At 39.5% G+C, this 14,805-nt stretch overlaps 1 long non-coding RNA gene across 2 annotated transcripts in view; it reads right to left on the reverse strand.

Annotated features, from left to right (window-relative positions):
• LOC135983941 (uncharacterized) overlaps positions 1-14,805 on the reverse strand; it is a 44,466-nt gene that overhangs the window by 4,020 nt on the left and 25,641 nt on the right. For both annotated transcript variants that reach the window (XR_010601803.1, XR_010601802.1), the window contains exon 2: positions 3,891-4,024. This is a non-coding gene — a long non-coding RNA (uncharacterized LOC135983941). The remainder of the gene's footprint in view (positions 1-3,890; positions 4,025-14,805) is intronic.

Raw genomic sequence — 14,805 nt, forward strand, 5'->3', positions numbered from 1 at the left:
CGATTTGTGCACTCCACCTCCCCGAGAAGAGTGAGGGAAGTTAGTGGGAGAGCGTCTCCCGTTGACACAGCACAGTGTAGATACCGCAGTAAGTGGATCTAGCTACGTCAACTTCAGTTACGTTATTCACGTTGTAGTGTAGTGTAAGGCTTGGTCTACACTACCCCCCCAATTCGAACTAAGGTACGCAACTTCAGCTACGTGAATAACGTAGCTGAAGTTCGAAGTACCTTATTTCGAATTAGTTCAAACTTACCTTGGTCCACACTCGGCAGGCAGGCTCCCCCGTCGACTCCGCGGTACTCCTCTCGGCGAGCTGGAGTACCGCAGTCGACGGCGAGCACTTCCGGGTTCGACTTATCGCGTCCAGACTAGACGCGATAAGTCGAACCCAGAAGTTCGATTTCCAGCCGTCGAACTTGCCGGTAAGTGTAGCCAAGGCCTAAGTAGTATAACTTAGATCGATTTACCACAGTAGTGTAGACCAGCCCTAAGTAAATATTGAATAGATGGGTTCATTTAATTTAAATAAAGCTTTTGTGGAGTGTAAAAAAGGCTTATCAGGGAAAACATATGATTGATACTGTAAATGATTTTTCACTGTTATCATGTATGACCTTCTCCTAAGACTTCAGATAAACAAGCTTTCTGTAAACCTTGACTGCCAGAATTAAAAATAAGAACACCATCTTTCCCTTTTGCCTACTCTATCTAACCCAAACCATTCCATCTGTAAGAAAATTGATTAAAAATATCCCCCAAAACAAAACAAAGCAAAACACAGCAGCGGCTGACTGCAATTTGGCCTGATCCAATGTACATAGAATTCAAATGGGAGTACTGTGCATTGTTTCCAAAAGGCATTAGATCAGACCCATACAGTTTAAAGGTGTGGGGATAGATTCTCTCCTGCACGAGAACTACAATTTGTAAAGAAAAGGAGGGTGCGTGAGTGTCAGGGAGCCTGGCTGGTTCCAGGTCTGAAGTGACCTAGAACAGTGGCTGGTCTGCTCTAACTTATGTCACTGACACAGAGGTTTAATGGACCCTAAACAAGTGGAGGATTGGTGCAGCAGAGCTCTGCTCCACCACATACCATCCTCACCTCCTTCCTGACTCCAACATATCCCCTTTCTCTCCCCAGCATTACAGGAACAGGAGAGAACAGGCACAAATATTAGGTATTTCTATGACCAGATTGCAGCTCCTTTGTGATCAGCGAAATGGGCCCATAATGCAATAGAAAGTCTGTTCCATGACATCTGTTAAAAGATATCCAACTTTCCCCAGGAACAACATGATCAAAAGGAGGCAGCAAGGGACAGAGTGTAGGCCTGGTTCCATGCAAACTCTCATGTCCTGGTCAGCAGAATTAGCCAGCTGCATGGGGGGGGGGAGGGGGGGGAAGTACGCTACACTCCTTACAGGGGTTTTGAGCATGAAAGGCATTGCAGTTTCTTTGCTGCCCTGCTCACAAGGAAGCTCGTATGCATTCAGCCACTGAACAGTGATAGCAATTTTTCCCCATCATACTGGAGTCTTCTTGATGATGCCTGCAGACAGATGTAGCTACTGAGATATAAAAAGCAACAGAGGGTCCTGTGGCACCTTACAGAAGTATTGGAAGCATAAGCTTTCGTGGATAAGAACCTCACTTCTACTACTGAGATATAGTAGTTGATATTTTTCAGTTTTATTTAAACTGAGTTTGTCCCAATCTAGTTACAAATCTTTGGTATAAGTCTTTCAACTTCCGTCATACAGAGAAAGATTAATGATTCCTAATAAATATTAATCCATTTGTAAAAGAGAAAGAACCAAGCGCTACTTAATATAGATTAAATCTCTCTACAAAACAATTCATTTAGAACAGTTTAAATCAAATGTAAAATAACGTACACATGGGGAGAAATAAATAAGTCCAAATGCAACATTAAATCAACCCCAAAACTCATTTCCTTATCTCAGAACCGTCAATATGCTTATTGCAATGGCTTCTTTCAGTACTGAGAAGTCTATTTCCTTATAAGATTTAGTGATGTCCTTGGATTTACAACCTGTATTTCCGCTGTGCTGTTATTGCTCACAATTATTTTTTACTGAAAAAACCCCACTACTTTAAGTTATGTGATTTAATGCTGTGATTTTTAAAATAAAGATCTTTAATTGGTATCTTTTTTGTCTTACATAAAAAGTAAAATCATAGCAGTATATTTAAACTACTGTACAATAAGTACGGTTTTTAAGGGTGTAGTATATTATAAAATATTTCCTAGTTTAAAAGGCTCCATCTCTCTACTGTCAGTGTGACTAGACAGTTTTATGTAACATCTTCAAGTTTAACATCTTCAGCTATTCTGTGTCTCATCACGGTGAGGAATAGCAGGCAATGTTGGCAGCTGGGACCCATAGAATTTATTTGTGATGTAAATAAATAACTGCTAAAGGAAGGATATATAAGATGTCTGCTTCCATCACTGAATTCATATTCTACTCTAAAGTAGAGTAGGTGGGTGGGGGGTAGGGAATGCAATGAAAAGTGCAATGAAAAGTGTTCTTTAAGGCTTAGTCAATGAACTCTCACCTTTCTTCTCATTGGGCCAGATCCCAACTCTATGAAGTCAGTGGTAGAGGCCGCCACTGAGTGCAGCTCAGGTCCATTGGCTATTTTTTAATTTTCACTTTCTTAAACTCTTTAACGGGTAAATATTAAACAAAGCGCCATGCTAGGTTTTCACGTGCTCAGCATCCATAATAGGGACCAGTTTTTCTAAATAACTGTTCCCATTTAGGTACCAGTTCTTCAAAATGTGCAGCACCATTGTGGCTCCTTCAGAAGCATTTGAAAAAGCTCCATACTTGAGATAATGAGAGATTTTCTGTTAGAACTTTTTTCCAATGCCTAATGCAATTTCATTGACACAGAAACTTCCCATAGGAATGTGTTGATTTCAATTAAATTAAAAAAATAAATAAATAAAAGAGAGGGGAAAGCATTTTGATAAAGTCAAAAAATGCTGTTTCATCATTTTTGTAACAAAACATTTTTATTTTTTGTTTTATTTCAAAAATGTCAAAAATCAAAATAAAACATTTCCATCTTATCAAAATGAAAGATTTGGATTCAATTTTTTTTTTTTAATTTCCTTTTGTGGAAAATGTTGACGTTCTTTGTTTTCATTATGATTTGGAATGAAAACAAATTTTGAAATCACAGACTTTCCTGTGAAATGGAATTTCAGTTTCCTGCAAAAGTCTCAGTAGAAAAAGTGCTGAACTCCTGAAAATCTCTCACAAAGTGTTACTTTTGGGACTCAATCCCCTTTCCTCATTCTTTCTTCTGTTCCTTTCTCTCTATATATACATTTTTAAAATGAATTTAAAAGGATTCTTGAATCTCAATCCATTTTCATTTCTCCCTGTTTTCTCCCTATCTTTCTCCATTTCACAATTTGTGCGCCTTTCGTCATATTTAACACTTCTAATAACTTGTCTTCAAGACATATGATATAAGATTGTTAGATTGTACAGTCTAGATAACAAAGGTACATCTGCAGTACTGCACTGGTTTTCAGATATTTGCAAAATATTGAAATACAACAGAGTCGAATATTAAAATTTCACAAGTACAGAAAATATAGACAATATATTGTGAATGAATAATTCTATGGTAAATAGTAAAATGTTTACAGTCTATTCACTATCTCTTTTGATTTTGAAGCAGCTGTTGATAGAACACCAGTACAAATGAATTATTTTATTTGATGTTTCATGCCTAGAAAGCTAAGGAAATCACTTTAGAACCCCATCACTCATCCATTTCAATGCTTATATTCAAAAATTAAATATGTTCAGTAGCCTGGTTTGATGGTAATATACCTGGGACCCACCAGTAAAATGAACTTCATTGCAGTTCTAGACATAGGTGATACCATCCTTCATTCATCACTTTGTTCAGATGATGCCAGTTTCGCTGAATCTTAGAGCAACTCAATGGTGCACTTGAATGATATGTTGAGACGAACTGGTAAAGAGAGAGAAAATGTTTTATCATCAGAAATATTTTAAATGTTTTATTTTGGTAATGAAATGTGTAGGGGGAGAGTCCGCTTATGCATCAATAGCTATCTGTTCTGGAACCCTTTAAAAAAAATCAGATCAGAATGCTGGCACTGAACAAAGCAAGGGCCAGATCCACAAAGGGACTTGGGCATTGCAAAGCTGAGCTGGGGTCTCCCACATCCCAGCTGAGTTCCGTAACCACTGAGCTAAAGGTTAAAAGGAAGGCCTCCTACTGGCTGGATAGTGTGGAGTTGGGATTTTGTGTACCAGATTGGGCCCCACAAGCAGGAGAGGTGAATCAACACCTATATTCTCCTGATTTGAGGATCTCACTGATGCTGAGGAATAAGATAATGTATGTGCCCAGAGCAGAAACTTAGGCATGGAGGGGACTTTTACAGCAAATGTAGGTGCTGAGTGAGTTTAGGTCGTTATGAGGTTAGGCAGTGCCAAAAGGTTAGGCTGCAGCTGAGCAAGGTTTTGTGAATCTCAGTGGTGCATAAGTCCCTTTTCGGCTCTGGCCCTGAAAGACTTACACTACAGGTTTGAACCAGGTAAAGGACTTGCAAATTTACCCACCCAGTTCTGCCAATATATTCCAATCTTAACTTCCAACACCCCTGTTTATTCTAGTCCTAGGCCTCTCTGAAACAGGGACTGTCGGTTTGGTGGTGGATTTGTGATGTACACAAATGAAGACCTGGGTGAAGCCACCAAACTTATTTTCATATACTTGTCTCAGAATTTGAGTTCACAGTTTGTCAGCTGATCCATGATCTGTCCTTTACACAATATGATCTCCCACTTTATCCAGGAATCCAATATACATACCAAGCAATGTGGTCGCAACTTTTCAAAGCCACATGTATTAGGTAAGCCTCCACAATTCCAAATGCACATTTGTATGTACAAATCACAAGTATGTGCATACCATTATGAATGTGTATTTTGCAGCATGTAATGGGTACATGGACATAGCATGGCTCCATAGTCATTAGACACAGGACTATGGAAATGATAAAACAGTCCTCCTGGTCAAAAAAAAAAAAGACAGCTTACACTTTTAAAATTGCCATGCAAATGGGTGAGGTCAATAGTTATTTAAAATGCCAAAATTGTTAAATATTTGGGAGTAAACGTTCACTGTGAAAAGTAGAGAAATAGGAGTAAAATTTCCATACTTGTTAACAGAAGATTAGCATGTGCTTTGTATCATGGGGGAAATGTATCCCGTTAATGTCTAAGGGGTTTATTCTCATTGATATGGAGCAGCGGACCCAAAGGAGCTAAATTTCATATCTCTTAGTACCTAATTCAGAAAAGCACTTAAGCAAATGCTTTATTTTGAGGATACTGTAGTCTTAAATCCCTTTGTCTTCCATCGGACTTTAAGCATGCTGTTAAAGTTAAGCAAATGCTTAACTTTTTTCCTGAATAGAGATGTCTTCTAGAATTGGGCCTTAAGGCAGTTGAAAAATATAGACAATTGGGCTACATACAGTGAGAGAGGGATAGCTCATATGGATTACAGACCTGTGATGGGATATACAAGCCCCACACTGGAGAACAAGGGGTTAAGGAGCAACTCTGGGACCAGGTGGCCCTGCCCAGGCACACCTGCAAAGTCTGCACAGGCCCAAGGTGGAGCTTTAAAGGGGAAACAGAGCAGTTCAGAAAGGGGCAAGCAGTGAAAGAGAACAGACCTCTGCTCTGAGGCAGTAACAGTCAGGTGCTCTGGTTGCCTGAGACCCACCTAAGCCTGCAAAGGAGAGACTGGTGACTCTTTGGGAAGAGCAGAGCTTTATTTTTGTGGAGTCATTTAATTTACCCTGAGGGGAGAAAAGGAGAAGTCAGTAAGGAAGGGATTTAGGGAGGCAGTTATTTAGCACCCCAAAGCACAGGACTTAGTTGCCTACCCTTGGGCTCTACATCAGAGGATGGTACTGGGTTCCCCTACAGATCCCTAAGGGAGGACAAGAAACAGAGTCTACTCCTCAATGGGGAATCCAGCTGGGGAAGGCTCTGAATACACAAGGGTCAAGACACCAAGCCCCAGAGCTAAGGAGAAAGCCCTGAAGCTCTTGCAGAGACCAAAAGACTTCTCCCTTATTGAACTTTTCTTTTTGTATACTCCAAAGAGAGTGTTCTGGAATGCAGGACCCAACTGGAGGGGCTTAGCCACAAAAAATGGGACTGGCTCCACAGGATGGAGTTGTAGAGGAAAGGGAAGATGTCAGGAAGGGGGACCATCTGCCAAACCCATGCCTAGCCACTTAGGAACACTGCGGGTGAGAGTCACCCTTACCAAGGCTCTATAACATTTAAAACATTATGTTTCAAATGGGTTTAATCTTGATAAGGTTTAAAGTCACTTTTTCTCTATCAAGTTGAAGATTCCAGAAGATAAGCTGTTTGACCTAAAGGCTAGTACTAGAATGGCAAGGTGGAAAAAGGAAGAGAAAACTGGAGATGATGAAACTGATCATAAATTTGAGTTTATTTTTAATTTTGCTGATGAATGCAGGTTGGGAGATTAGTTTTGTTGATAGGATTATTTTATATTGAAATGTCCATAAACTGGTGATACAATGTAATTTCAAGACCTTTTTACCTGGATAAGACCATGACAGCTTCCTCAAAAGTGGCCTCATATATCCAAAGTGTTTATATTTTTGTAGGATCCTGGATGTCAATCTCTATGGTACTTCGAAAACTATGTCAAATTGCTGATTGAAGCAGGACTTTTCCAAATTGAGTCTCACTGACAATAACCTAATTTGAATCAAGTTGCATGGCTCTAAGGCTGAAATATAGCCCAAAGACCTTAGGGAGAGGTGCTGCAAGGTGGAGTAAACGAAGTTCACAAACGGTAAGAACAAAGGGTAATGCTAAGAGGTCTCACTTTTTGGCTCAGCGAGTCACTTGAGGGAAGATTGACTCTCCAGAATCCCCGAGACTGATCACCTTGGGGAGATGAAACAACAACAACAACAACAACCTGGCTACTCCAGCCTTTTCAACCAGTCTCTTCCTGAACCCAAAGGAGGCCCACTTGCGAGAAGCACTGTGCCAACAGTATCACCATCTCGCTCCTTGAGTCATCTATCCTCCGGAGTCAAGAGCTGAAGAGTTTGCAAGTCCCCTGTTACCTTTCGGGTCTTATTTTTCTTTCTTTTGTTCTTTTATTATTATTGTTCTTGTTTTTTAACGGAAGGCGTCCCAACTTTTTTGTTTTTTGGATGAGAAAGTGAAAGTGTGGCTGTGTGTCTGAGTGCCCCCATAAAGACTACTTGGGGATGATGCCTGAAAAAAAATGTTCCACAACTTCAAACAGCCCTAAATAATCTCTTACTAAGATACTCATTAAAGTGTGTTCTGTGTTTAAAATCCTGAGAGACTTTGTATCGTCATCTCTAATTTCTGGTAAATAAGACTTATCAAACATCTTATTTAGAGTGTTCTGTTAAATTCTGTATTATATCTCAGTTCTGGGGAGAGAGGAAAGGGGTATCTACCCCATAACAATGTAATTCTAAAAGGAAGCTCTTATGATTGTCTCTGAGGTTGTGATATAGATATTAGATAATAACTTGGTTTCAGCATGCAGCTACTTAACAATTCAAATTAGATATTATTGACTTTGGTTATAAAAAAAATATTAATAATTTGACCAGACAGCCACCTCCTTAAAATTAATAAGGATTGATGGTTTTGGACTAACTGGATTTAATTCCAATCCAATATCAAGACTAATTAGTTGATTTGACTTTTATTTGAGACTTATTGGACAGTTTATTTAAATATTACTACTTAAAAGCTTAGCTTTGGTGATATGTTTTCTTGATTTTATTTTTAAGTGTTTTAGTAGCATTTATAAAGAAATCCTGAAAACTTTTTTCCCCAAACAAGCAACGTGAGCCTAGGAAATCTGAGGACTTGGGTGGACACCAGATAGTCAAAAACAAAACAAAATAAAACAAAACCCAGACCAGTCCCCCCAATTAATCTTTGGTTCTCTCCATGGTTTACAACCGCAGAGTGTAACAAGAATAAAAACAATAAAATGAGAGCCTGTTTTGGCCAACTTACAATTTACATTACAATCAGGTTGTTGTTGTTTTTTTTTAAACAAGACCAATCATTGCTGATGGATATCATCATGAACAATTCCAGCTCCAAGAACACTTTGTCCCTATCTCTCAAGACTCGTATTTCTCAAGGTAGTCTCAGTTAAAGAGCCGCATTGCAGCCAGCTTTTGCACAGGTGAATAAAAGTGAGAGGATGCACGGAGCCTTTTCTGACCATGACCTTCCTAGGCAGAGGCAAGCCACAATTTGAAACATTGTGCTCTCCTCAGAGGAGAGACTAAGGAGATGCACAGTAACTTCTTCAACAGGGGTCTGTGCCTGATATGCTCAATTTGGAAGAAATTTTTAAAACTATTAACATTTTCTAAACTAGTTTTTTCTTTAGGATACCCCCTGGGCCAGACACTACAAAATGCTACTAGAGAGACTCCATTGGCACTCATTTGGGACAGCCTGCATATACGTCTTGTCCATTTGCAAGGTATGCAGGACAACCCAAATGAGTACCAATAAAGCCATGCACGCTGTCATGCCAACATATATTCCATGTGTCTCTCTATCTAGAGAGACAAGGTGCATGAGGTAATATCTTTTATGGGACCAACTTCTGTTGGTGAGAGAAACAAGCTTTTGAGGTTACACAGAGCTCTTCTTCAGGTCAGAAGACATCTTGGGACCAGCACGGCGACAACAACACTGCATACAATCATTTCTTATTATGCAGTATGCTGTTTTCGATACATTGCATTGTTAATTTTTTCTAAACCCTTCCACAGTCTGCAGAAACCATTAATTGCATTGTAAGAAAGAGCAAGGTGGAGTGGAAAGTGTAATAATACAGAATTTAATAGGGGTCAACAAGATTGTATATGCTCTGGAACCCTTAATGTTTGCAGAGGTCTTTGAATCTGCAGTCCTGTAGCATCTTGTAACAAGGACAAAAAAAATTGTCGTTGTCTGAGTCACAAGATTTTTAAAATTGCATTGCCTTAAATATCACTTTGACAAAGTGCAGTGCTCATTTGTCATTTATTTGATTGCTGTGTGTTCATTTTTGGGGCATTTCTAAAAAGTTTGGGTTTGTTGTGGGGTTTTTTAAGTACATTTATGAGAGTTTTGGTTTAGTTCTTAGTTTTTAAAGCAGTCCTATGAAATAAGGTGTGCTGGTCTCCTACAAGTGGCATAGTCAGCAGGATCCTAAATGCAGAAGGGAACATGGAGAAAGCAACCTGCCTCTGTTATATACATGTACACATAGTTAGGGAAAAAAAGACGGTACACGTAGGGTTAAGCTGATGCACCTGCTTCCCTCTCTCTGTTTGACTATGGGAAGATGGAGGGCAGCTGGGGTTGGCTCAGGACACACAAGATCAGCAGAATAACCCTGGGAAAAGACTCTCATAGACCATCCCTTATTTAAGTTATCTGACATTTTCCCCTTTTCCTCGTAGGTCCCTGACAGACAAACAAATCCAAATATCCATACGAAAGATTTCTAAGCAAACCAATTGCAAACACAAGGAGAGTTACACCTAGCCCCCAACACACTGCACACATACTTAGCTTTAGTCCAAATTACCTCCTTCCTGGGGTTTGCCATTATTGTTAATTAAATACTTATGTTTTGTTGATGCTATCAGCCTTAATTTTCTCTTGAGTTTGGCTCCCCTGTAACCTCCTTCTGTCCCTATGCATAGTTCCCTCTGCCTCAGAAAGATGCACAAATTCTTTTAAATTCCTGGGCAGAGTTGATAGGACCCATCTGTTCTGGCTGCCAGCATGAATCAATAAAATAACTCAGCATTTCTTTGCAGTGTCTTAGTATCTGACAATTGGGTGAGTCAGTAGAAGCAGACTGCATCTTTAGGCAGAATCCTAAAACCTGACAGCCTATTACACCAATACACACAGGAAATGTAGTAGTTGTTTTTTCATTCCAAGTTCACTGTTATCAGGTCCCTCAGTTTTACTGGATGAGTGCAAACTCTCTTGTTCACTCTCCCCTTCTCTTATGCTGAAAGGCTGTACAACCTTTAAAAAGAAAATCCTGCCACTGAAATCCTTCATGTTCATCATTTGTCTCCCCCAAATTCACAGCATCTTTTTTGACATTAAAAAAAAACACAGAGTTCTTTTGCTATATTTCAGAGCCATGGATACAGTAAATAAAAAAAGAACATTTTGGTATTTCCTATTCTAAATATATAGGAAATACTGCAGTGAAGTTTAACACTTCTCCATAGTAACAGTAAGTGTTGCTTTTAAATGCCACCCACTCTATAGCCTTAGGGGGGGAAATATCAAAAATGCCAATTTTTGTTCACCTCAGAAATTTAATATGAGGAGATTCCCTATCCCTTCTTTAAGTCAGATGAAACTAGAGTACCCATTGGTAAAAAAGGGGAAGCATGCAACAGCATTCTAGAACCTTGTGATGTTGTTATTAAAAGAGACCTACCAAATCATATTATACAGTTTTGTCTGTTTATGTGAGACAAGTGGCTGACTTCTGCTCTCAGAAATACTACTGTAAATCCAGAGTAGGTCTGCACAGAACATGGCCCAAGGTGCTTGATAGTTATCAATGATTCAAACTCATACATCAGATCAGTGTACAAGAGAAAAAGACACGCCTGGGAAAGTTTCTAGAGTGATAGCTGTAGTTCCAATGGCACTCCCCCATTTTAAGCATAGGCAACATTTTTATTAAAAAATACTAAAATCTGTCTAAATAGAATACACTTGTTAAGTGCAAGCACTTTAAGGGAACTTTTGCTGTGATGTTTTGCAGAAGGGGAGCTTGATGGCATGGTGGTATAGCTAATGAACAAAACTTTTAATAAGAGGAAATGGGAGTAAAAAGATAATAATGAACTGACTAATGGCAGATATGTCAGTTCTACAGAGACAGCAGATTTAGAGAGTAAGGAAATAAAAAATGCCTTAAATGTCTAATCCTAGCCTTATTAGTGCAAAGAAAGTTGACCTATGCTATGCAACTCCAGCTACTTGAATAAGGTAGCTGGAGTCAATGTACTTTAGGTTGAGTTACCACGGGGTCTACACCACGGGCGGTCGACGGCAGAAACTCTCCCATCAACTTACCTTACTCTTCTCATCGGGAGTAGAGTACAGGGGTCGACTGGAGAGTGATCTGCTGTTGATTTGGCGGGTCTTCACTAGAGCCGCTAAATCGACTGCCAGTAGATCGATTTCAGAGTGTTGATCCCGGCTGTAGTGTAGACATAGGGTAGGTCTATACTTACCTCCGGGTCCGGTGGTAAGCAATCGATCTTCTGGGATCGATTTATCGCATCTTGTCTAGACGCGATAAATCGATCCCGGAAGTGCTCGCCGTCGACGCCGGTACTCCTGCTCCACGAAAGGAGTACGTGGAGTCGACGGGGGAGCCTGCCTGCCGCGTCTGGACCCGCGGTAAGTTCGAACTAAGGTACTTCAACTTCAGCTACGTTATTCACGTAGCTGAAGTTGCGTATCTTAGTTCGAAGTGTGGGGTTAGTGTGGACCAGGCCATAGCCTAAGGCAGCCCTGCTGCTGTTACTCTCCTACTGCATAGAGGGAAGTGGCTAATGGTTCCACCAGCCCTTTCCCTGTGTCTCTTCCAGCCCATCCTTGTCCCAGCCCAAGCCTTGCTGTGCAGGGACACACCAACAGCCCTTGAATTCACAATATGAATTTGGGTCTTCACAAATATCACCTCCCTTTGCACTAGACAGTGTTCCATGGCAGGCAGGGCACTCGACAATCATGAATGAGTTGGCAGGATTTGCCTCTAAATGCTAGATTAATTGGCACTGGCATATCGAGGGTTTCACTGCAAATTCTACTGTCCTTCCCCCCGCTGGAAAAAAGGAAAAATTGCAATGGCTGGTGTAGGGATATCTATTTCCCTCAGGAGAACTGCTCTTGGCAGGTACAAAACAACACTGCAGATAAATGATCAAGAGGTTCTTACAGAAGCTACAGTGAAATTAGACAACTTTTCAGAATTTCAGTCCATTAAAAAAAGTGCTTCCAGTTCCCATTTCAATGCAGGTGAAACAATAAATATTGGACAAAAAGTTAATTTCTATTTGGAACATATTAATCGGTAGTCAGAGCACTTATTAAATAAAAAGAGTTGAGGGAGGAAAAAGCAATGCAAACCTCTTGGCAGTTCTTTTCAATTAATTAGTCTTCTCTGCTGAGTACAGTTCATTAAGAAAACTGGCTTCTATCCTCCAGCTTTCCAATATTCCCATTTTACTGTGCACCAAACATATCTCCAAACTGTATCCTATGTTCTTTTTTTTCCAGCGTCACATATAACACCATATACTCTGCTGGTGTAAATCAGAGGACCTCCGTTGACTTCAGTAGAGCCATGCCAATTGCCGTTAGCTGAAGAACTGATCCAGAGTGTTCTGCCCTGCAGAGAGGTTGACAGTACACAGAAGGGTCACTCAGGCAGGAGGCTGGGGGCAGGCTGCAGGGTTATAGGTGAAACTGGTATACTTTCCAAACAAATTTGTTTCTGAACAAATTTTGTGCATTACTGTTTCAGGGAGTTCTGAGTGCCCTGGGATAAATTCTGTTTAGAGTTGGTTTGTTTTTTCCCTTAATGGAATGTTATATAAAACCAAATGTAGTGAAATCAAGTTAACATAAAAGTAAGACGTGCACTCCATATATGAGGCATCCACATTTGATTATTATACAGGATCTTTTGGAGAAAGTAGGCAGCAAACTACAAAATCTAATCAGAGAGATAATTTTCTCCTACTGCTGCTACACATGCACTAACAGAAGGAAAATAGGGTAGATACAATGCACAACTACCTGAACCAATTAGACAGCAGTAGAATGTATCTGTATCTAAAAATACAGCATTTGTAGCTTTAGTTACTCAATGTAGGCTCAATTAAAAAAAAAAACTCCCAAAAAACAAAAACAAAAAACCGATTTCAGCAGCAACAATTTCTGTAGTAAGTCACTAGCACGCCCCCTCTCTTTCCACATTGAGAGAAAAGTTCTGGAGAGGTTTTTCTTTTCCAGTGTTGTGAAATCTTACTAGATGCATTCTCTCTGTAAAGTCCTAATTTAATGAAAGGGTTTGATTTGTCACTGAGTTATTCCAGTTTTCTGTCAGCATAACACCATTCATTTCAGTGGAGTTAAACCAAAGTAAAACTGGAGTAATGTTGAGGCAAATCATCCCCAATTTAGTAGCTGACTTTGCCCCCAAATAAAAGCCTTCTCCATATAAGTTACCCATCTCTTTGGGAATCTTTAGTACTTTTATAGGGTAGCAAATTCTTGTCTTGTACACTGCCTTTTAAATATGTTATAGACAATATATTTCTTATTTCTAACACCTGCCTTCCTGCCATGTTTACTACAAAATGGAGCTCCTTTTTGGTTGATCTTTAGGCACCTCCATAATAAACGTGAATAATAATAAAGTCAGAAAACACAACTATCATGGTTCTCCAGGGTTTTATGACACCTATGGTATTCCACAAAGGCAACCCAAATCCTTACTCTACCAGCTTTCAATGTGGAAGGCCTTGTGCACTATTTAGGATAATAATTCTGATAGTATGGCCCATGCATGTTTATTAATAGTTCCATTCTATATGTTCAAAAATAGCCACAATTATTAGCAGTCTTAGCTGGTAATTCAATTTTCTGCTAACTCCCTCTGCATTTGTGGTCTCCATTTTGATACTCTCCAGTTGACGCTTACTGACTTTCATATCACTATCCAAGTTATCAAAGCTAGAGGAAAAACTTTCAGTCCCACAGAGGATAAAGAAGCTTGCATTTTTATCAGACTCTTCATGAAGGGACTCCATGCTCAGACTGAGGTAATTTGCTAGGATATAGAAAGCACTTAAACACACTGCATGAATCAAAGGTAAGATGCCGCTTACATCATTGACTGAGAGAAGAGTAAGTATGGCTGGAAAAAAATCTTTTTAATCTTCATATTGTCCCTTTGCTGTTTCATAAGAATATGTCAGTAAGTGACTATTTCCATGAAGGATTCCACCTTTTCATGTCTAAAACACTGACACAAATGTGAACTCTCCACTGTGAAACTCTACCAGGAGTGCAAAAATAAAAGGCTGCAGCTTGTCTTCATGTCAGATTTCATCTCTTCCCTCTCCCACTGCAACTTATTTTTATAGCTCTTACCCTTGTGAGTTTCTTTGTTCAAGCCTAACACCACAACAGGGAATGCTTGGAAATGGAGAGAAACTTGGGGGGGAGTTGGGAAATATTCCCAAATATTTGCCAGAAATGACAGAATACCTAAGATGCTGTGCCTTTTGACTATGAAAAAGTCATTCAGTGTTAATTTTCTATTGAAGAGTTTTGTGCAAAGAAAATAATAAACATTATTATTATTAATATAATAGAAGAAAAGGTCAGAGTAAAAACAACAAGAGGTTACATTTCTTCTTTAAACAAACAAGGATGCAAACAAACAAAAACAAGGGGCAGTACACACTGAGGCTAGTGAAGTGAAAGATTGCACCACAGACTATCATCAGCTCTTCTTAATTAATGTCTTTCCTGGAGCTTTGTCGTTCTATTCCAAATAAAGTTCTTTTTTGAAACCAGATGAAGGTGAACACACTTGTTATTGAG

Source organism: Chrysemys picta, chromosome 1 (assembly GCF_011386835.1).
Source record: "Chrysemys picta bellii isolate R12L10 chromosome 1, ASM1138683v2, whole genome shotgun sequence".
Taxonomy (NCBI): domain Eukaryota; kingdom Metazoa; phylum Chordata; order Testudines; family Emydidae; genus Chrysemys; species Chrysemys picta.